General features: G+C 42.1%; 1 long non-coding RNA gene across 5 annotated transcripts in view; it reads left to right on the top strand.

Annotated features, from left to right (window-relative positions):
• LOC141084197 (uncharacterized) overlaps positions 1-19,769 on the top strand; it is a 255,802-nt gene extending 236,033 nt beyond the window's left edge. For 2 of the 5 annotated variants that reach the window (XR_012230950.1, XR_012230947.1), the window contains one exon: positions 19,137-19,769. This is a non-coding gene — a long non-coding RNA (uncharacterized lncRNA). Of the gene's footprint in view, positions 1-4,753; positions 4,850-7,980; positions 8,444-19,136 lie in introns of those variants that run through there. The other 3 variants (XR_012230949.1, XR_012230951.1, XR_012230948.1) reach the window with 3 other exon arrangements.
• Positions 19,770-21,641: the final 1,872 nt, after the last annotated feature.

Raw genomic sequence — 21,641 nt, 5'->3', positions numbered from 1 at the left:
AACAAACCCCTATCAGTAATTTATTATTTTTCCCCCCTCCCCTTATCTCTACCCACAGGGACTCTACATTTTCATTAGATTCATATATATTATCACGAAGGATGGGTTTTAAGGATGATTTTACATATAAACACACGCCTCCCCCTCGCTTATTTGTACGGTCATTTCTGAACAGACTATAGCCCTGTAAATTAACCGCCCAGTCATGGCTCTCGTCCAGCCATGTCTCAGATATCCCCACCATGTCATAATTATGTTCCAACAACATTAACTCCAGTTCCTCCATCTTGTTGGCGAGGCTTCTGGCATTAGTATACATGCACTTTATGTATCTCTCTGTACCTCTATTCTTTCTTAAATTATTAACTGTTCTAACCCCACCCCCCATGCCACCCCCACCCCCAATTTCATTATTTGTGCCCAGGTCTCTAACTGCACTGTTTTCCCCTCCTATAAAAGGAATACCCTCCCCCCGTCCCTAGTTTAAACACTCCTCCAACCTTCTAGCCATTTTCTCCCCCAGCACAGCTGCACCCTCCCCATTGAGGTGCAACCCGTCCCTAGCGTAGAACCTGTAGCCAACTGAGATAATATGAATATAAGAAATAGTGCAAGAGGTCTGGCAGTGCCCCCCTGCGCCCCGATGTACGTTTCGCCATTTGCTTTTATATATGGTAGTTTTTTATAGTATATATAATATACAGCTCTGGCAAAAATTAAGAGACCACTTTCAAATGTTCAGTTTGAATTTTTTCTTCATAGGTATAGTTTTGAGTGAAATGTAAATTGTTCTTTTAGTCTATAAACTTCTGACAACATTTCTCCGAATTTCCAAGCAATAAATTTTGCATTTTTTTCTGACAAAGAAAAATGGTGAAAATGAAAAAAAACAAGTTCTTAATCATTTAGAAACAACAATGCTAATGTTTTAACTCAGGAAGAGTTCTGAAATCAATATTTTGTGGAATAACCATGATTGTTAAAAACAGCTTTCATGCGTCTTGGCATGCTTTCCACAAGTCTTTCACACTGCTTCTGGCGCAAAAATTTAAGCAGTTCTTCTTTGTTTGATGGCTTGTATGGTTCAGGTCTGGAGAATGTGCTTTGATGTGGTGGTCTCTTAATTTTTCCCAGAGCTGTATATACAGTGGGGAAAAAAAGTATTTAGTCAGTCAGCAATAGTGCAAGTTCCACCACTTAAAAAGATGAGAGGCGTCTGTAATTTACATCATAGGTAGACCTCAACTATGGGAGACAAACTGAGAAAAAAAAATCCAGAAAATCACATTGTCTGTTTTTTTTTTCATTTTATTTGCATATTATGGTGGAAAATAAGTATTTGGTCAGAAACAAGCAATCAAGATTTCTGGCTCTCACAGACCTGTAACTTCTTCTTTAAGAGTCTCCTCTTTCCTCCACTCATTACCTGTAGTAATGGCACCTGTTTAAACTTGTTATCAGTATAAAAAGACACCTGTGCACACCCTCAAACAGGCTGACTTCAAACTCCACTATGGTGAAGACCAAAGAGCTGTCAAAGGACACCAGAAACAAAATTGTAGCCCTGCACCAGGCTGGGAAGACTGAATCTTCAATAGCCAACCAGCTTGGAGTGAAGAAATCAACTGTGGGAGCAATAATTAGAAAATGGAAGACATACAAGACCACTGATAATCTCCCTCGATCTGGTGCTCCACGCAAAATCCCACCCCGTGGGGTCAGAATGATCACAAGAACGGTGAGCAAAAATCCCAGAACCACGCGGGGGGACCTAGTGAATGAACTGCAGAGAGCTGGGACCAATGTAACAAGGCCTACCATAAGTAGCACACTACGCCACCATGGACTCAGATCCTGCAGTGCCAGACGTGTCCCACTGCTTAAGCCTGTACATGTCCGGGTCCGTCTGAAGTTTGCTAGAGAGCATTTGGATGATCCAGAGGAGTTTTGGGAGAATGTCCTATGGTCTGATGAAACCAAACTGGAACTGTTTGGTAGAAACACAACTTGTCGTGTTTGGAGGAAAAAGAATACTGAGTTGCATCCATCAAACACCATACCTACTGTAAAGCATGGTGGTGGAAACATCATGCTTTGGGGCTGTTTCTCTGCAAAGGGGCCAGGACGACTGATCCGGGTACATGAAAGAATGAATGGGGCCATGTATCGTGAGATTTTGAGTGCAAACCTCCTTCCATCAGCAAGGGCATTGAAGATGAAACGTGGCTGGGTCTTTCAACATGACAATGATCCAAAGCACACCGCCAGGGCAACGAAGGAGTGGCTTCGTAAGAAGCATTTCAAGGTCCTGGAGTGGCCTAGCCAGTCTCCAGATCTCAACCCTATAGAAAACCTTTAGAGGGAGTTGAAAGTCCGTGTTGCCAAGCGAAAAGACAAAAACATCACTGCTCTAGAGGAGATCTGCATGGAGGAATGGGCCAACATACCAACAACAGTGTGTGGCAACCTTGTGAAGACTTACAGAAAACATTTGACCTCTGTCATTGCCAACAAAGGATATATCACAAAGTATTGAGATGAAATTTTGTTTCTGACCAAATACTTATTTTCCACCATAATATGCAAATAAAATGAAAAAAAACAGACAATGTGATTTTCTGGATTTTTTTTTCTCAGTTTGTCTCCCATAGTTGAGGTCTACCTATGATGTAAATTACAGACGCCTCTCATCTTTTTAAGTGGTGGAACTTGCACTATTGCTGACTGACTAAATACTTTTTTTCCCCACTGTATATATATATTATACAATATATAGTAGTTGATTTGAAACAAATTGAATTTGCCTCAAGTTTACAAAAAAAAATTCAGATTTTGAAAAAACTTCAGTTCTTTTGCAATTCAATTCACTTTTATTAAGCAATATGGTTCCCATCTTTAAGGTCGGGAAGGGGTTATACAATAAAAAAAAATATTCTCACCCCTTCAGGCCTTTCACTGACTTTATTCCATCTTTATCATGGCTGGTTATCAAAAATAGAGTGGTTCCACACCATTTTTTTACATATTTAAATAAATAGCTTAAAAAAATGGTGTGGGGTCCCCCCTATTTTTGACAACTAGCCAAGCTAAAGTAAACAGCTAGGGGCTGGTATTCTCACACTAATAAGTTGCTATGGATTTTGGCCCCCAAAGCCTAAAAATAGCAGCCTGCAGCCAGCCCAGAAAAGATGCATCTATTAGATGTGCCAATTATGGCACTTCTCCCAGCTCTTCCCACTTGCCCTGGTGCAGTAGTAAGTGGGGTAGTAATTGTAGGGTTGATGTTAGCTGTTTAATGGTTGCTGACATCACGCGCACAGGTTAGTAATGGAGAGACGTCTTTAAGATGCCCCAATTGCTAACCCCATAGCTAGATTGTAAAAAAGACAGAGCCAGAATAAAATCCTTTAACTGAAATAATGACACAGACTCTTTTTTATTTGAAATAACACTAAAAAAGCACAGTTACACTAACCTTACACCTTATCCATTGATGTCCATGCCACCTGTAAAAGACAGAAAATAAACTACCATCATACTCACCTTTACACCTAGTCCACTGATTCCCATGTCCTCTAGAAAAGAATATAAATAATAAACAAGCATATCCCTCACCTGTCCAGTGTGAAGATAATCCATACTGTCCCATGGCAATCCAGATGATTTGGAGAGTAGTCACATCAGTGACTGCTCTTCCCATCAGCTGTCTCACACTGACCCAGGCGCAGAATCGCTCCTGAATTGTCTATCCCTGAGCTGGCATGAGAAAGTCCACCGGAGTTCAAATCTGATGAACTTTCTGATTCTTGTTGTCAAAAATCACTCTGCTTTTTTTAATTTTTAATTTAAATATTTTAAAAAAATGGCATGGGACCCCTCTATTCTTCATAACCAATCATGATAAAACTTGCAGCTTTGTTTTGCAGTCTGCAGCTGTAAGTTTTGCCTGCACTGGTTATCAAAAATAGAAAAGACCCCACGTCATTTTTTAAATGCATTTACAGTGCACAGATATGAAGAATATTCCCATCAGCAGTTCCTGCTCTCACTGTTATCAGTGGCAGCAGGCGTAGGTTGATGGGAGTAGTACTACCCGATACTCTGAGGTAACCTTTTTACCGCCGATCACAGCTGTTATGGGAACCGCAGCTCACTGACTGGGGGTAATGATCTTACCGCCATTCAGAGCATGTGTTTGCAGCACTGTCATGCAGATGACAGCTTGCCAAACAACGGATGTTCGGACCCCCATTCATGTGAATGGCATCCAGGTTTAGATACTGTTCTGATACCCGAACCAAATTTTTTTTAGATGTTCAGCCAAACCCAATGGACTAGAACATGCACAGGTTCACACATCACTAGTAACAACTCAAGAAATTCCAAGGCAGCACTGGATTGGTGGAAAATGCAAGATTTAGTGGATCTCACTCTTTAACTGCATAAGTTTTCGCAGAGGGTTGTGGGATCACACGCTGCATGCTGAAATCCCACGAACCGGAAGGTTAATAGAAAGTCAGGCCAGGAACATTAGAGCTACTGTACTTCTGTAAGGTTTTGGAAGTGAATCATAATTAGTAAAATTACCATTCTGGGGCTACCCACTGTTCTAATAAACAAAATGGGTAGCCCCATATTGGTGATAGGTGCTCTTTAAGTGAGATCTGTACTTTCAACAGACTTAACATAAATCAATAATATATCAAAGACTATAATATATCTTATGAGAGAATTCTGCTCCTTTCCCATCTAGAAAAGACACTTCTTAACCTCTCCCCATCTCCAGAAAATGTCATCCACTGTGAAAAAGCAGCTCAAGTCCGTCTTGTTCAGAGGAGACAAACTGCAGGTGAGGAAACAAGAGAAGGAGAGAAAACAAGTCTTTTACCTCACTTCAGTTCTGATTCATATCAACAGTGATCACTACCTCTGTGTAACTTCCTCTCTGCTACTGGTGTTACTTATCCTTGTGCGAGGTAAAAAAGGAAACAAGAATAGGAATCCCTTTCAGTGTGCTATGCAATGTATTGAAGACATCATGGCAGCTAGTCTCCTTCCACCAGCTCAGAGTAGATTGCAAAGTAAGAAATGGGTAAATCTGGTGAAAATGCAGGATACAAGTCACATAATGGACATAGATAGTGTTAATCTTCATGTACACCCAGGATAACTTGCTCTGAAAAGTTACTTGAAAATACTGTTACCTTTTAGACTATTGTCCTGTTTCTTCCCAAGCTTTACATTTTTTTCCGTTCCTAGGTAAATTGGCTGCAAGAATTTCATGGGGAACTGATTTCTATTCCAGATAAAAGAGGATAGCTAGAAAATGCAATATGCTAAACCACCACTGATAATATCAAGATTAATATGTTATTTCCAAATAAAAACGATGACAAATTAGCAACAATAGGTGAGGAAGTCTGGAGAAACACATTAAGAAGCATACATATGGGATGTTCATACAGGTTGAATTTGCATTAGGTGATTCTGTTGAGAATTTTTCAACCTAAGGAACAAACTGCAACCAGGATTTTGGCTGCCGTTGTGCCACTAGATGTAGAAGCTTGTTATTCTGCCGATTTACAAGCAAAATCCATGGCAATAATCTGTAGGCTGTGCATTTAAAAATTATCAATGAATATTCCTTGAGATTTTTTTGTAAGGCATATTAATAGGGTATAAAATACCCAAATATTAAACTCGGTGGTAATGTGTCAAAACAAAAATGAGGGGAAATGAGAAATAAAAAATCAGTTGTTTTAAATCTGATTCGTCATCAGGTTTCATAAAACAAACTACATACAGTATATTAACAAGCTATAGTTACTCATTTAAATTTGATGATTACAGCCAGTGAGGATTTTCAAAGTAAGTACACCAGCTTCATCAGGCACAAGAGATCTATTTATCAATAAATGCAGTGTGTATTGTGAAATCTGGTCTGATTTACAATTCTAAGTAAATTTATAATTATTAGTGATGAGCGAGCATGGTCACCACTGCTCGATACTCGATCGGGCATGGGGTGCTCAGGTACGCTCGTTACTTGATCGAGTAATGCGGATTCTCGAGCGCCATTTTCGAGTACCTATCACCATGTTTTGCAGGTATTAGACAGCCAATAAACATGTCAGCCATACAAAGTAATTCCATAACAATATTGGCAACTGGCATTACTGTGATTGGTTGGCCGCATCGCGTCTAATATAAGACCCAGTGTCTCGATGCTCGGCACACTCTCTTCTGGAAGCAGTTCAAGGAGAGCTGGAGGGAGAGCTTAGTTTAGAACAGGCACATAAGCATGGTTTGATAAAGCCATTGCAGTACTTGAATAGTGAAGAAAAAAGGCAGCACTCCATTTATTTGCAGTTGAAAGTGGTGGTTTAAGGAGATGTTTCGGCTCACACTGAGCCTTTCTCAAGCAGTGGGTGTTACAAATTAGTGCATATTTATAGGTGTCTTTAACAATCATTAAAGGGGTTGTCCACTACTTCAAATTAACCACCCAATGTACCCCCCCTGGGGCCCCTAATGAATTTTGTAAATACATTATGTTGCCTATACTGCCTGTGAGCGACGCTATTCGTGGCCGCTCACAGGCAACATGTGACCCAGCACTGCCATCATGACAAGTGAGGCGTGTCTCAGCCCTGGGTCCCCACGGTGGCTGCAGGGTTGTGGACGGGGTTACCCCCCACGTCACAGCCAGCATCCAACGCACGCTTTCTCAATGAATGGGCGCACGGTGGATACCAGGTGTGACGCGGAGGGATAATCCTGCCCACAGCCTGGCAGCCAGCACGGAAGGAGGAAGAGGGACCCCCGGCTGCTGCCAGAACTTGACGGGACATCAGCGGAATCAAGAGCCGGCTGCAGCCGGGGGTCACATTCTGCCTGTGAGCGGCCAGCGATAGCACTGCTCACAGTCAGTATAGGCGACATGAGGTATTTAGAAAAATTCATTAGGGGCCCCGGGGGGATACATTGGGGGGTTAATTTAAAGTACTGGAGAACCCCTTTAAGTGCCTCCAATCATAATTGACAACAATATAACAAAAATAAAGTGCATATTATTTCTTTCATCTTCATGTGATTCCATATCTTATTATACATGCCTTGTGCATTTAATCACTTTGTCTTTTAAAATATTTATCTTAACTACATCATGCTGCTGAGCATGAATCAGCTGTGTACATTAATATTTTTACCTCACCCCTTCAGGAGCGTATAATACCACATGGAGGACGCCATTAGAGCTGATTCCAGCATTTAGTATTAGCTACTGCGCATGTTCAAGTGCATCACCGCTCAGTCATAAGGCTGTGGGCCAAACCTGCAATATGTGTGGCATTTGGAACCTGTACATGAGCATTACCATTCTACAGACATCTCAGCGTTATCTTGGATGGGGCACAGGAGTAAAGTCCGATCTTTTAACCTATTAACTACAAAACAATGCTGTCTTTTCTTGCGCAGCACAATACCAACATGCATGGAATAATACTTTGCCTTGCTATTACTTCTGACAAGCCATAGTTCCATAAAAATAACTTATCTTCTTATATCAATTCATTTTCCATAATTTCTTAAATGACTGCTTATCTACATATTCATTGGGTCCTTAAAGTATTTCAACCTTCTCTGGTAATCCGGACGGTACCTTAATCAGGTTACCTCCAGACACCAAGTTGCACCCAGGGGGATACACCAAGTCCCTCCAGACCATAATGTCTCCTCCCAGGTGTCCATAAAGGTAAGTATACCTAAACCCATATATAAAAGTTCTTTAAGGACCCATATAAAACATTCTTTCTTGCGCAGCACATTACCAAGATGCATGGAATAATTCTTTACCTTCGTATTATTTTGACTAGCCATATTTCCACAAAAATATCTTGTCTTCTTATATCAATTAATTTTCCACATTAAGCCATAATTTCTTATAAAACTGCTTATCCACATATTTATTGGGTTCTTAAGGTATTTTAACCTACCCTGGTAATCCGGATGATACCTTATTCAGGATACCTCCGGACACCAAATGGCACGCAGGGGATACACCAAGTCCCTCCAGACCATAATGTCTCTTCCCAGGTGTCCATAAAGGTAAGAATACTTAAACCCATATATAAAAACATCCTTCTAGGAAGGAAAATAGATATCCATTTTATTACATAATATGTTGTATTTTTATTGAATAACAACCTTAACAATTGCAGTGACATAGATAAAAAAAAATTAAAAAGATACAGAAAAAAAATACAGAACAAAAAAATATATAACAAAAAAATATACAGAAAAAAACTGTTCGTCCTCCATTTGATTAGTTTCTCCCGGGTAAGTATATAGTGTTAAGTGACTTGTGTTCACAAGTGATTTATCTATAACAAAGTATAAAAAAACATTTTTTAAAAATAAGAATATACAGTATTTCAAGCACATATAGAAAAAAATACATTCTTAATAAACTGGAGTCTCAAAAACTGTTAGGCTACTTTCACACATCAGGTTTTCGGCGTCAGGTGCGATCCGGCGTCGTGCCGGAACGCCGGATCCGGCAAATGTTTTGTAAAACCTGATGTGCCGGATCCGTTTTTCTGCCGGATCCGTCTTGTTCTTGACAGAAAAAAACGGATCCGTCTCATCCGGTTCATCCGTTTTTCTATCCGTTTTTCGACGGATTACGCCGGATCCGGTTTTTAAAATTGACCCTTGTGACCTTCCGAACGGGATTGGCTACTGGAAAACTATATATAGCGTGTTCCTACAGCCCTTCTTTGACAGGTTGGAGAGGAGAAAGTGCAGGTTGGAGAGAAGAGCAAGTTACTGGCGAAGATGGATGTTGTGATTGGAAATATTTTGAAGAATTTGGCGGATTTTATAGCGGAGGCGAATCGTTTGAGGGTGATTGTTCTGGAGAAGGAGAGAGCGAGACAGCAGCGCATCAGGCATCGTAGACGACGTTTGTGGATCCACCCCATCACAGCCAAGAGAATGACGCATGGGGTCTATTCTACACTCTGCATGGACCTTCGACGAAACCCGGATACATTTTTTGGATATGTTCGGATGAAAATGGAGAATTTTGATTACTTGGTGGAGCGCATTGCACACCTCATAAGAAAAGCGGACACCTATTGCCGCTTCTCTGTTTCACCCGCAGAGCGTCTGATGGTGACTTTAAGGTAAGCCACATTTATTGGATATGCTCGCATCAGAGCACACTTTCACTGCAATCTTGTTGGTGGTAGTTTGTATCTCCAAGTGTTATAGCTGAGTTTTGGTATGTAATGCTGTGATTTAAAACTAATTTATTGTTTTTTAATTCCCCACAGATTTCTTGCAACTGGAGAATCCCTTTTGTCACTGCATTTCCAGTACAGACTCGGGATTTCCACCATATCTGGAATAGTGAAGTACACATGCCGTGCACTGTGGGACTCCTTAGCTGAAGAGTTTTTACCAGAGCCCACAACAGAGAGGTGGATTGAAATTGCTGACAAGTTTCAACAGATATGTCAGTTTCCCAACTGCTTGGGCGCTGTGGACGGGAAACATATCCGCATTGTAAAGCCAGCCAGATCGGGATCGGAATATTTCAATTACAAGAAATATTTTTCAATTGTCCTCATGGCCATCGCTGATGCGGAATACAAATTTATTGCTGTTGATATTGGGGCCTATGGCCGCTCCAATGACTCTCAAGTTTTCAAACTGTCTGCCATGGGGCGTAAACTGTATGGAAACACCTTCCAGTTCCCACCACCTAGACCGCTGCCGCAAACATCTGGTCCACCTATGCCATTTGTCTGTGTAGGGGATGAAGCCTTCCAGCTGTCAGAACACCTTTTGAAACCGTACTCTAGCAGAGGATTGACAAGACCAAAGCGCATTTTTAATTACCGCCTCACAAGAGCAAGAAGAATGGTTGAATGTACCTTTGGTATTCTGACAGCCAAATGGCGGGTCCTATTGACTGCGATCAACCTCAAGACAGAAACTGTGGACGAGGTGATCAAAGCTTGCGTGGTACTCCACAATTTTGTTATCTGCAAGGAACCCATTTCCATTGAGGACACCTCTGAAGAAACCACCTTGCAAGATTACCATGACATAACCACTAGAAGTTCTGTGACGGTTTCAGTAATGAGGGACAATTTTGCACTATACTTTATGTCACCTCAAGGCAGAGTACACTGGCAGGATGACAGAGTGTGAAAGATTTGTGCCCAACCAAACTTGTGTACCTTCTGTACCAACAGTATATACCTTTGCCAACCAAAGTTGGCTATCTTGTCATGGTCTCTATTTTTAGCTTTAGGCCACAGGTGTGTACCTGGTTGTGTTTTATGCAAAGTATTTCACCTTTTAACAAAAGTTGTGTACATTGTTAGGAAATCACCAACAATAAACACAACTTTTTAGGTGAAATACTTTGCTTCAAACACAACCAGGAACACAACTGTGGCAAAAAGCTAAAATTTACCCACAGTTATATACCTGGTTTTGAATACCTTTTTACCTTTTAAATACCCTGTATTTAACCTTTTTTTTAAACATATTTCGCCGCAGAAAGAAATGACAGACAACCAGTGTAAACAATAATTTAACTTTTATTTAAAATATTTTTTTTTTGTAAACTGTTTTTAAAGTTAAAAAAACTTTTTTAATAAAGGTTTGAAACCAACCAAATGGGCATTTTTATTACAAAAAAAACATTATAACTCGGTGTAGTGTGGGGTGGAAATACTGCTGGAGGGGCTGCGGGACACTTCGACACTGGGAGTGTGGAGAGAGGACTGGGATCGTGGTGGGGAAGGAACAGTTAGAGGTGATGGTGTGGAAAAAGCTACAAAATGGGTGGACATGTGGGAGGCAGAAGAGGTGGTGGGCGGTGGAGTGGAGGGTTGGGCAGGGACTGTAGGAGCAGATGATGTTGATGGAAAGTTGTATGGGGAAGGAGTTTGGTACGGGGAAGGAGTTTGGTACGGGGAAGGAGTTTGGTACGGGGCAGGTTGCTGGAAGTGGGGAGATGTCTGGTACTGGGGAGGTTGCTGGTACTGGGGAGGTTGCTGGTACTGGGGAGGTTGCTGGTATGTAATAGGAGGGGGAGGATGGAAAGTGGCTGGAGGGGGTGCAGATGTAATAGGAGGGGGAGGATGGAAAGTGGCTGGAGGGGGTGCAGATGTAATAGGAGGGGGAGGATGGAAAGTGGCTGGAGGGGGTGCAGGTGGAGGAACTACAGTGGTGGGAGGTGGAGGTTGGGAGGTAACCTGCTGTAGAGCACCGTGGCACGAATGCATTACATGCATCTGCTGGGTAGGAGATAGTGTTGCCATGCGCTCCACAACAGACCTGAAAAAGGTGTGGTTTGGCGAAGATCTTGCTTCTGAATGCATGGTTTGCAGAAGTGTCTTCACCTCCAGAATGCTGGAGTTGATCTGCTGAAAGCCTGCGGAGATTTGCTCTGACAAGACTTTTAGACAGTTCTGGAAAGATGCATTCAGATGCAAGAACTCTGGCGCATAACTCTTTTCCTGACCCCTCTGCCGCTGCCGCCCAGTACCCGCAGGTGTACTAGAGGTGGCAGGGGCAGAAGGGTGGGGTAAAGGGAAAGCGATCTCCTCACCAGCAGCTTCATGTAATGTAGGCGGCCACGATGCTCCTGTGCTGGTGGATGGGACAGATGGGTCGAATGTGTGGGAAGGCTGGGAAGGTGCAGATGTACCGGGGCGGTCGAAGTGTCCCTCGGTGCCGGTCTCCTCAGGGATCGCCTCAGAAGGGTCCAATCGTGCAGGCTCCCGAGTGCTGCTCACCGTGCTGTGGAATAAAGAGAAAAAAAAACAATTAAAATAGTGACATGGTATGGCCCTGGCTGAAAAAAAAAAAGTTACATCTAAACATTTTTTTGTCACATGTGGTGTGTAATATTTACCTTCTGGTGAGCATTGTCTCCCGGAGGAACGACAGGGCTCGTGCGTACTTGTACTTGCTCCTGCGTCCTCCAGATCCACTCGGGGCCCGCATCTCTTTATTGAACTCCTTCTTGAAACGATCCCTCACAGACCGCCACCGCTTCACAATTCTCTCCCCTGAAACGAGAAAGGACAAAGTGGTTAGTATACAACATCAGTGTTTCCCAAACTCCAGTCCTCATGGTCCCCAGGGGTCATGTTTTCAGGATTTCCAAAGTAAATAGAAATCCTGAACACATGATCCGTGGGGACCACGAGGACTGGAGTTCGGGAAACACTGGTTTAAATCAAGCAACCGGTACTGTATATACTTAGGCTCTTTAATCTGGGCCCGAGCTTCGAGGTCCTCCCAGCGGTCCACAAGGAGTGAACAGATTTCCTCCCAGAGTCGTCGGGTAACGATAAGGTCAGCGTGGCGGCGGTCAGCCATATTCCAGAGCGGCTCCCTTTCTCTAACGAGATCGATGAGGCGGTCCACATCAATCCCTCCATCCTCACCGTCAGAGTCGGGAGCACGCTGTGAAGGCTGTTAAAGAAAAAGACAAAAATAACATAATTAGCCTCCACAAAAGAAATGAAATAAAAAGTGCAAAAAAAACAAAGCAAAAATATTTATACTTACACGCTGGTGACCGCCGCATTGCTGTCGCCGACGACCCTGGGAGGCACTGCGAGGACCTCTTGGCCGAGCACCAGATTGGGAAGACTAGAGAAGAAAACAAAAAATGTTATGTCTTTGGATGTAGGCATTTGTTTGCTGTGTGTGGTCTGCAGAACTTTGTTTTCTATGTGTTGTGTGTAGTGTGATGTTGTGTTTCTGCGTTTGATGCAAAAAACTTACCAATTGTGAGCCCACTCCAAGTGTCTGTCCACCCCTTCCTTCTTCTTCTGGGAGCTCCTCTTCATCTTGTGATTCCTGTTTTGAAATAAAAGGCAATGAATAGACATATATTCCAGAGATGATGGATTTTGGAAATAAAAACTTACCGTCAAACGCTGACGATGCGAGGGAGGGCTCCCAGAAGATGTGCTGTCTTCCTCATGGCCAGACTCCATGGCTGTGGGTGGTGTTCCTGCTGCTGCCATTGCTGCTGCTGCTGCTGCATCTATTGGGCGGCTGTTGAATAAAGAGAAACAAAGGGCCAATGAATATCTTGATATTCCATAGCCCTAGTTTGGAGGAATGGGGGATTTGATAATTACCGTCTCTCATCTGCTGCTGGACTCCCCTCCCGTTGTTCAGCATGCTGCTCCATTTGGGGTGGTGCTGATGGTGCTGCTGCTGCAGATGTCTGCTGCCTTCTCCTGCTCCTGGTTCTTGGCTTGGGTGGCATGTTGGGTGTGGCTGAGGGTCACACTGTCTTGCTTTTATATATGTCTTGTGGGCAGAGCTACTGAGCATGCTCAGACCAAAAAAAACGGATCCGGCCACCGGATCCGGCTGTCGCCGGATCAGGCGCATTGCGGCGCTCATAGGCTTTCATTGTATGAAAAAGCCGGACGCGCCGGATCCGGCGTGTCCGGCTTTTTCGCCGGAGACAAAAAAACGTTACAGTAGCCGTTTTCTCCAGACGCCGGATCGCGTCACATTGCCGGATCCGGCAAAAATCGGATGAAATGCATGGCCATCCGGCTCGATCCGGCTCTAATGCAAGTCAATGGGGGGGAACTGGATCCGGCATTGCATTTCGCCGGATCCGGTTTTTGTCAAAAGCGCCGGATCGCGCCTGACGGCGAAAACCTGATGTGTGAAAGAGGCCCTAGTGCAGTACTTGTATACCACTGCTGCATCGTTAAAACAAAATTATTTTTCAGGGCTACATAATGTCCTTTCTCTAGTAAAACTGCTGTTACCTGCATTCAGTGTAGTGATGTTTGGTTAAGGAGGGATAGTTTTGATTAGAGGCATATAGGCAGGGCTTATTTCCTTACAGTCCTTCTATAGGTATACTGCTGCTGCAACCTAAAAGTCTTTTTCAGGGCTACATATTTTCTTCTTTTCCCTATAAATACTGGAAAGTTTTTAGGCATATATTATATACCTAATTTAAAATCGCAAGACATATGGTAAGGGTTGGGGAAGTGGACGTGCTGATGATGGTGCATACAGTGGCCCGAGTCCATGGGCCAGGTGAAACTGTGCTTAGTGTGGGAGCACAACAAATACACTCATCCATGAGACCTAGCTTCCTTTCTCACTTTGCAGGGGAGCACGGGACACCACTCTTGAAGCCAGAAAAGTGCGAACAGGTGGTCAGATGGATTGCAAAAAATGATTCCAGTATTTTTACTGTCATCCACACGATCCAGTCTCATTAACTATGAGTCTGGAATATATAATTTTCACTCTGATTCTTCTTCCTTCCACTATAGCGACTCCCAGGAGACAAGTGATCCCATTCTTGGACACTTCAAGGAGCTCACACATGAGACACAGTTGCGAATATGTGATGTTGTCAAATCAACAAATCTGGAGGTCCAGAGTGCAGAAGTGGAAAGAGAGGTGGTGGACGATGAATTCACTGAACCAACCTGGCAACGTGCCTTGCAAAGCGAGGATAGCAGTGCAGATGGTGAAGGATCTGTTGCACTGCAACAGGCAGGAAGAGGCAGTGGGGTGACAAGAGGGAGAACGTGGACAATTTTTCCCTAGAGCCCCACATGTAGCAAGTTCCCAGGCCAAGAGTTAGAAAAGAACAGTCATCTGTACAGCCTCTGTTTGAAGACTTCAGTTGAAGGAGAACTCACCACCTCTTATAGCAGCCTGTTCCATTTATTGACCACCCTCACTGTCAAAAAGTTTTTTCTAATATCTAATCTGTATCTTCTCCCTTTCAGTTTCATTCCATTGCTTCTTGTGTTTCCATTTGCAAATGAGAATAATGATGATTCCTCTGTACTGTGACATCCCTTCAGATATTTGTAGACAGCTATTAAGTCTCCTCTTAGCCTTCTTTTTTGCAAGGTAAACATTCCCAGATCTTTTAAATGTTCCTGGTAGGACATGCTTTACAGTCAGCTCACCATCCTGATAGCTTTTCTCTCAACTTGCTCCAATTTTTTTATGTCTTTTTAAAAAAGTGGTGCCCAGAACTGGACACTGTATTCCAGATAAGGTCTGACCACAAGGAGTAGAAGGGATAATTACTTCAAGTGATCTAGACTCTATGCTTTTCTTAATACATCCTAGAACTGTATTTGCCTTTTTTGCTGCTGCATCACACTGTAGAATCATGTGCAGTCTGTGATCTAATAGTATACCCAAGTCTTTTTAATACATGTGCTGTTGCTTAGTTCTGTTCCTCTCATTCTGTAGATGTAATTTTTGTTTTTCTTGCCCAGATGTAGATTCTTGCATTTGTCCCTGTTCAATACTGTTCTACTAGTTGCTGCCCATTGTTCAAGCTTATCTAGATCCTTCTGAATCCTTTACCTGTCTTCTCTAGTGTTAGTTATCCTTCCTAGCTTTGCATCATCTGCAAATTAGATTAGTTTATCTTCAGTTCTCTTATCTAGATCATTTATTAAAATGTTGAACAACACTGGTGCCAGGATAGAGCCTTTGCCTTGAAACAATCTTCCAATTGGATGTGCAACTATTTATCACCATTCTTTGAAGTCTTTACCTGTCCCTAACCTGGGATTGCAAATGCAAATATCCAGCCACCCAACCACAGTCTCAAACACTAAACGGGCACATTTCCAAATTGCTTGCCCTGGAAATGGTGCCGTTTAAGCTTGTCGACATTGAGGCTTCCCACAACTTCATGGTGGAGGCCGTCACTCGGTACTCTTCGGTCCCCAGCCACCACTATTTAACCTGATGTGAGGTCCCCGATTTACACTAGCACTTGTCCCATAACATCACCCGTGCCCTGACCAACACAGTTTCTAGGAAGGCTCACTTAACAACTGACAAATGCTTATGGCCAGGGACCTTCTAATTTTTGTCAAGTCTTGGATTGTCCAGATAGGCTTTGGGAATTTCCCTCCTTCATAAATTAAACAGGATGTGTCTGACCATGTCACACACTCCACATAACGAGATAAGGTAATAAAATATTAAAATTACATTTACTAGTGACTACCTATGGGTATAGTTTTCTTTCTCTCTCTACTATGTAATCTGCTGTACTCATGGGCGATGGGCAAATACGATGAGAGATGGCCCAGCTATTAAGAGGTGGAGAAGGCGTTTTTTTCTCTTTTAAATTTTGCTTTATATACAAGTCTTTATAAATGAAAGAATGTTTCTTAAAATGGATTTTACAGGAAAATATGTTATCTTCGGTTTTTGTATGTTTTATTGTTAGTTGGTAAAAGTGTAGTAATACTTTGACAACAATGTTCCCAGCAATGCAGCGACATGGGAGTCAGAGATGCATCCAGGAGTCTTCCCCACGCTGTTCGCATTTCATTGGAGCGCTGTTTCCATCCATATCAGTGATTTTCCTGCCTTACAAGCTCTACTTTTAGAGTCTTCTGGAAAAATGCTGGCGTTTCCCATTGACTTCCATTTTACTTGGTACTCGATTCACACCATTCCAAGCATTTGACCTGCTCTATTCAAGTATGAGCACTGAATCATTTAGTGCTCGATTATCACTAATGGTTATCAAGGTCTGGTTCATTTGAGTAATAAATACAGATACCAAAATGCAGCCAAATTAAAGGGGTTATCAAGGACCATTTAATTATTTTACTACCAGACTAAGAACTAGCAGGGAGTTGCTAAATATTCACCTAATGTGCCAGGCACCAATGTCTGCCAGCACAGTGTGGTCGCAGACTGCTCCTGCTGGCGATTCAGAGGCTTCTGCTGATGTCACATATGATGCGCCCCCAGAGGCCGTGGGATACTCAGCGCCGGGCCCGTTAACTTCAATGTGAAATGTCACTGTGGCAGTGACCCGGTCCGTGGCCTCAGGCGGTCATGTAAATGGGGTTGAATTGAATGGGGATAAAGTTTATGTAGTGATTCGTGACGCAAGTTGGAGTGTTCGACTGTAGTATAGTCGGCACTGCAGATGATCCCTGGGGGAGTAGATGGTGATGGCAGTGCAGATGTTAAACCCTCTCCAACCAGGGCAGACCCCCAGAGATTGTGATGCAAGTGGAAGGCATGGAGTAATAAGGTAGGAGACAAGGAAAGTCACTTTATCATTTACTGTAGTTCAGGTGCAGTTCAGAGGAGATATTAAAACTCTCACCAGGTTACAGTTTGCTCTGGAGAATGGGAGTTATCTTTCCCTGCTGTGACTCAGTGTAACTTCCTGCTATTCTAATCCCTTCTGGGACCAAGGCTTCCCGGAGTTTAGAACTTCCCAGTATTGCCTCTACTCACTGTGTATTTCTAATTCAGCAACTTGCAGTGTGAATCCTGTGTGAAGCAGCTCAAGTTCCCACTTGCACTATCCTTCACTGATCCTAGGTTATTGCAGTATTTCTGAGGGAAAACACTTTTCTGCTAGTCGTATAATCCCATGCAGTCTCTCAGCTTACCACCCTGCTCTGAAAGCATGGATGGTCTAGGGGCTGGTCCCTGATGCGTCTTAGCTCTCACTCCTGGATCGAGCACATGTATAAACATGGCCTCCAAGACGTTCTTCCTCCTACTTGTTTACTCTGAGAACAACTACTCGGCCCCTCCCCCTCCCAGTTAGGGTATGTCTGCAAAGCTCTCAGCTTCAGACAAGTAAAGGAGTGGTGTAAATTGTGTGTGTGTGTTGTGGTCTCTAGCAGAGAAAGCATAATTCCCATTGCTCATGAAACACATACAAAACAGTACATATTTAATCCTTTTGTGGCGATAAAGACGCAGGATGCCACACAGACAGAGCTGTGGCTCTTCTTCTGCTCTATTTTGTAAATTGGGCATGACTGCCCACAACATGCTGCTTGACAGCTGACTCCCCACTGCCTAACTGTGGGGGAACTGGAGGTAATCAGCATGATGTTGGCAGTCACACCCCATCGATACAGCAGCCCAGAAGAAGAAGAGCTGCTCAGTTGATGTGGAGCAGCTGAATTGCCGGCAGGAGTGGTCAGTGACTGCTCTCAGCAGACGTTAGTTAGAAAAGGCACGCATTTGTGTTTGTTAGCAACTACCTACCTGTTAGTTCTTAAGCCCATAGTACAAAAAAAATAGTACTGGACATCTCCTTTAACAGAAAGGAAAACTAGAGGATGTTCATCTAATTCATGCTGTACACATATGCAGTTTGTTAAATGCTATTTTAATGGCTTTGTTATACCCATTTTAATAAGAATATATTCTGATCTATCCGCAGTTGACTTCCAGTAAAATGCATGCGTTTTATGGTAATGCACATATTTTTCAGTTCACTAATCAGGACTTCATACAGTTGGTATATACTGTATCGGTATAGCAGAAGCCTATGGGTATAATGCAGTATATTGTATGTGTGTATATGCCTTTTTGAAATGGATGTATGCACCATATGTAGGTTAAAGAAAAAATCAGGGTGCAAACAGAATCTGCATCTGTAATCGATGGCTTTGGTTAAAATTTATTTTATGCTTATGGGCAGATAAAGTCACATGACAAAGAATTATTTTCTGAGCAGATAGTATTGTACATCACATATTTCCATGCTGTAAAAATATTAATATATATATATATATATATTTATCATGGTATCATATTAATAGCTGCAAGTACAAATAGTAAATCTGTAGAGCAAGAAACAATCTGATAGATCAGCTTAAATAGAGAGAGTGTGTGTACTTTTAACAGCCTGGCAAACCCCATCAAAACAGTCCAGGCTTTTAACCACTTTTTGTGGATTGCACCCTCTATTTGTAACACTCCCAGTTCCTTTTGTATCCCTTGACTAGGATGCTGGGAGTACTTTGCTGGGAATGCTTTTAGTGGAGCAATTTCCTTAAAAATAGATTCTGCAGATGTTATTATTACAGGCACAAAAAATGGCATCCTCCCCACAAGCCTGGAACACATAGTCATTCAGCCCCTATTGTGCTGGCGCTTTAAAAGCTCTGGGAGAAACATGGACAAGTTGCCTATGTGATAATGCTATTCATTGTCAGCAGGTGCACGTGTCATGTTATGTGCTGAAATTATAGCCTGTGTCTCACAAGTGAAGCTCATTTTGTGCTCTCCTCTGTTGTTCACATTCACAGGTGCTCCTCAAGCCTCAAAAAAAAAAAAAACGAAAACCCAATGGGCAGAGCAATGGATTATGCTGATGATGAAAAGCAGCCGAAAGAGAACGGCAGGAACACCTTGTCTGAATAGAGAACGGTTGTATCCTTTATGCTAATCTAAATCCAGCAGTTCATCCTGAGCCAAGGTCACTGCCATTTAGATCTCGTTGGGACTCATTTACCTGGTACGGCATCTGCCATTAAATAATCTCAATGGAAGAGAGCAGCGAACTTAGCCTTTGTGCTCCTACCCAGGATCATTATTGGGGGGAAGTGAAAGATTTTGACAGGGAGGATTTCAACTTTGCTGCCTGTCAAAAAAATAATAATCTTAGTAAATACCCTGTCAGTAAATATGACAGTGAATATCTAGCGATCACTACAGGTAACTGCACATTTAGAAAGCTGAATTGTGCGGAAGCTGAAGTCAAAGGTGAAGAAACTAGAAATTTTGCTATAATGTCCACCTCATGTTTTAGAACAAGTTATTTTGGTAAGTCAATATATTCTGTCTAAAAAATCTGTTCTGTGGAAGCTTTATTCTGCATTGTGCCATCCCTCTGCTATTCTTTCTAGAAATCTTGGAATAAACTGACAAATGGGTGTTAACAGTTTGAGGTGTTCCCCTATGTATCTTATGCTGGCCAATCAGGGCAGACATTGTCAAACTGTGTAGGGACACACCCCTTTGACAACTGTAATGGCAACAGCCAGAGGGTTAATATAGTCATAAATATTCAGGACAAATTACAGAGGATTGGCTTCATTCAGATTTAGAAGAGAATTGTCTCCACAATCGTTAATTTATTTACTAAACCAGACATGTCAGAAGAAGTGACCGGTCCTCTCCAAATATTAGAAGTTGTATTTCTACAAGATATCAAATAAGGTACAATTCTCAAGATCTGTCCCTAAGGGCTCGTTCACTTGTCTGATTTTTTCCAGGAAAATGGATGAATTATTCTAAACAGACTTTGAATAGTTAGTTTGATCAGAGTGTGGTCTGAGTGTCAACCATTTTTTGTGTATGTAAAAAAATAATCAGTTTCTCCACCTTCTCCGTTTTGACAGTCATCCAAGTGCAGTCCAATTTTTTTCACGGACCCGTTGACTTGCATTGCTCACTCACCAACATGTGGTTTTCTCCATAGACTATCATGGTACGAGTGCTATCCGTGAAAAACACAGATAGCACCCGTATTAGAAAAACAGATGTCTGAATGAGCCCTAAAAGTGAAGAATTAATAAAAGCAGGACATTCTCAGTTAGTCTTTCAATAGTGAATCAGGTTATGGAAGTATGTGCCTTACAATCCATAGCAAAATATAGCAGGGTTTGTTCCCTGAGAGAATCTTAACATGGGGGCAGACAAAGAAGTCAACAATTTTGACCACAATATACAATAACAAGAATAATCCTGACATAACAGCTCTGTGTTATGCCCAGTTCAGGATTTAAGAGGACAGAGTATGACACCAAATCCTATGTTTAGCATTCTGTCAATCTCTGAGCAATTCGCGACAAGCGAGGGTCTATACTGGATGAAGCACAATATATAATTTTTCGCTTTACTGCTACTTTGAAAAAACTTTCTTTGCCCAGTTTCAAGCTTCTGCAAGGTAAAAAAGAAGCACCATTGAAGTGGAAAATCTTTGGTGGGCTGGGAAATACCAGAGAGCACCTGTCATAAGAACAGGTACTGTGTGATTTAAGGGACTGCAATCTACGTAATTCCCTCATAAATGTCTCAAATATGTATGCATCTATGTATATACCAATGAGAAATGTACATATATAACACGCATGGATTTTATTTTCCTGGACTGAAACCTACATTAATGACCTATCTATAGTTAGCAACATTTTAGAAATATTTTTGTTACTGCATTCGTCTGATTATAGCTCCTGGACTCTCAATGTAGTGACTTTACATATCAACTAGTTATTTCATTGGGCTTCAGTTCTACTATAATGATGAGTGTATCAATTAGATACAAATCTAATTTGCGTCAAATTTTATCAAATGCCGGTTAATTCAGGCAATTTGATTCATGTGAATCACCCCAAAAATACCAGACACAACTTTAAGAAAGGCAGAACACTGCATCTGCCAGAAAAGGCTCACATGCCCTCAAGCATGGCGGTGCAGGGTTCCACATAAAACCTCAAGTGGTATAGAGCAGCCAATCAGGAAAGATTATAATAGCCTGTATAAAATCCCAGATCCTCAATTTGATTGAGCAAAAAAGTTGAAATTTTTTTCAAACAAAAATTCATAGCCATCCATCACTAAACTTTACTTTATCAAGGTCTGGCTTTCTCTGGTAGGAGCCTGCATGGGACTGGGCACAAAAAGTATGATTTTTTTTAAACAAAATATTATATTAATTTGTGAGTTCAATATTCTCTTTACCATCATATTGTTCATCATGTTAGTGAAAATGTTTGGGTATGTGCTGTGGTCAATTTTCTAGGTAGGTC

Source organism: Dendrobates tinctorius, unplaced genomic scaffold, assembly GCF_039654945.1.
Source record: "Dendrobates tinctorius isolate UK_male_01 unplaced genomic scaffold, ASM3965494v1 ptg000022l, whole genome shotgun sequence".
Lineage (NCBI taxonomy): Eukaryota > Metazoa > Chordata > Amphibia > Anura > Dendrobatidae > Dendrobates > Dendrobates tinctorius.
Note: the sequence above shows the minus strand (reverse complement) of the source record. Positions and strands in the feature narration are given on the sequence as shown.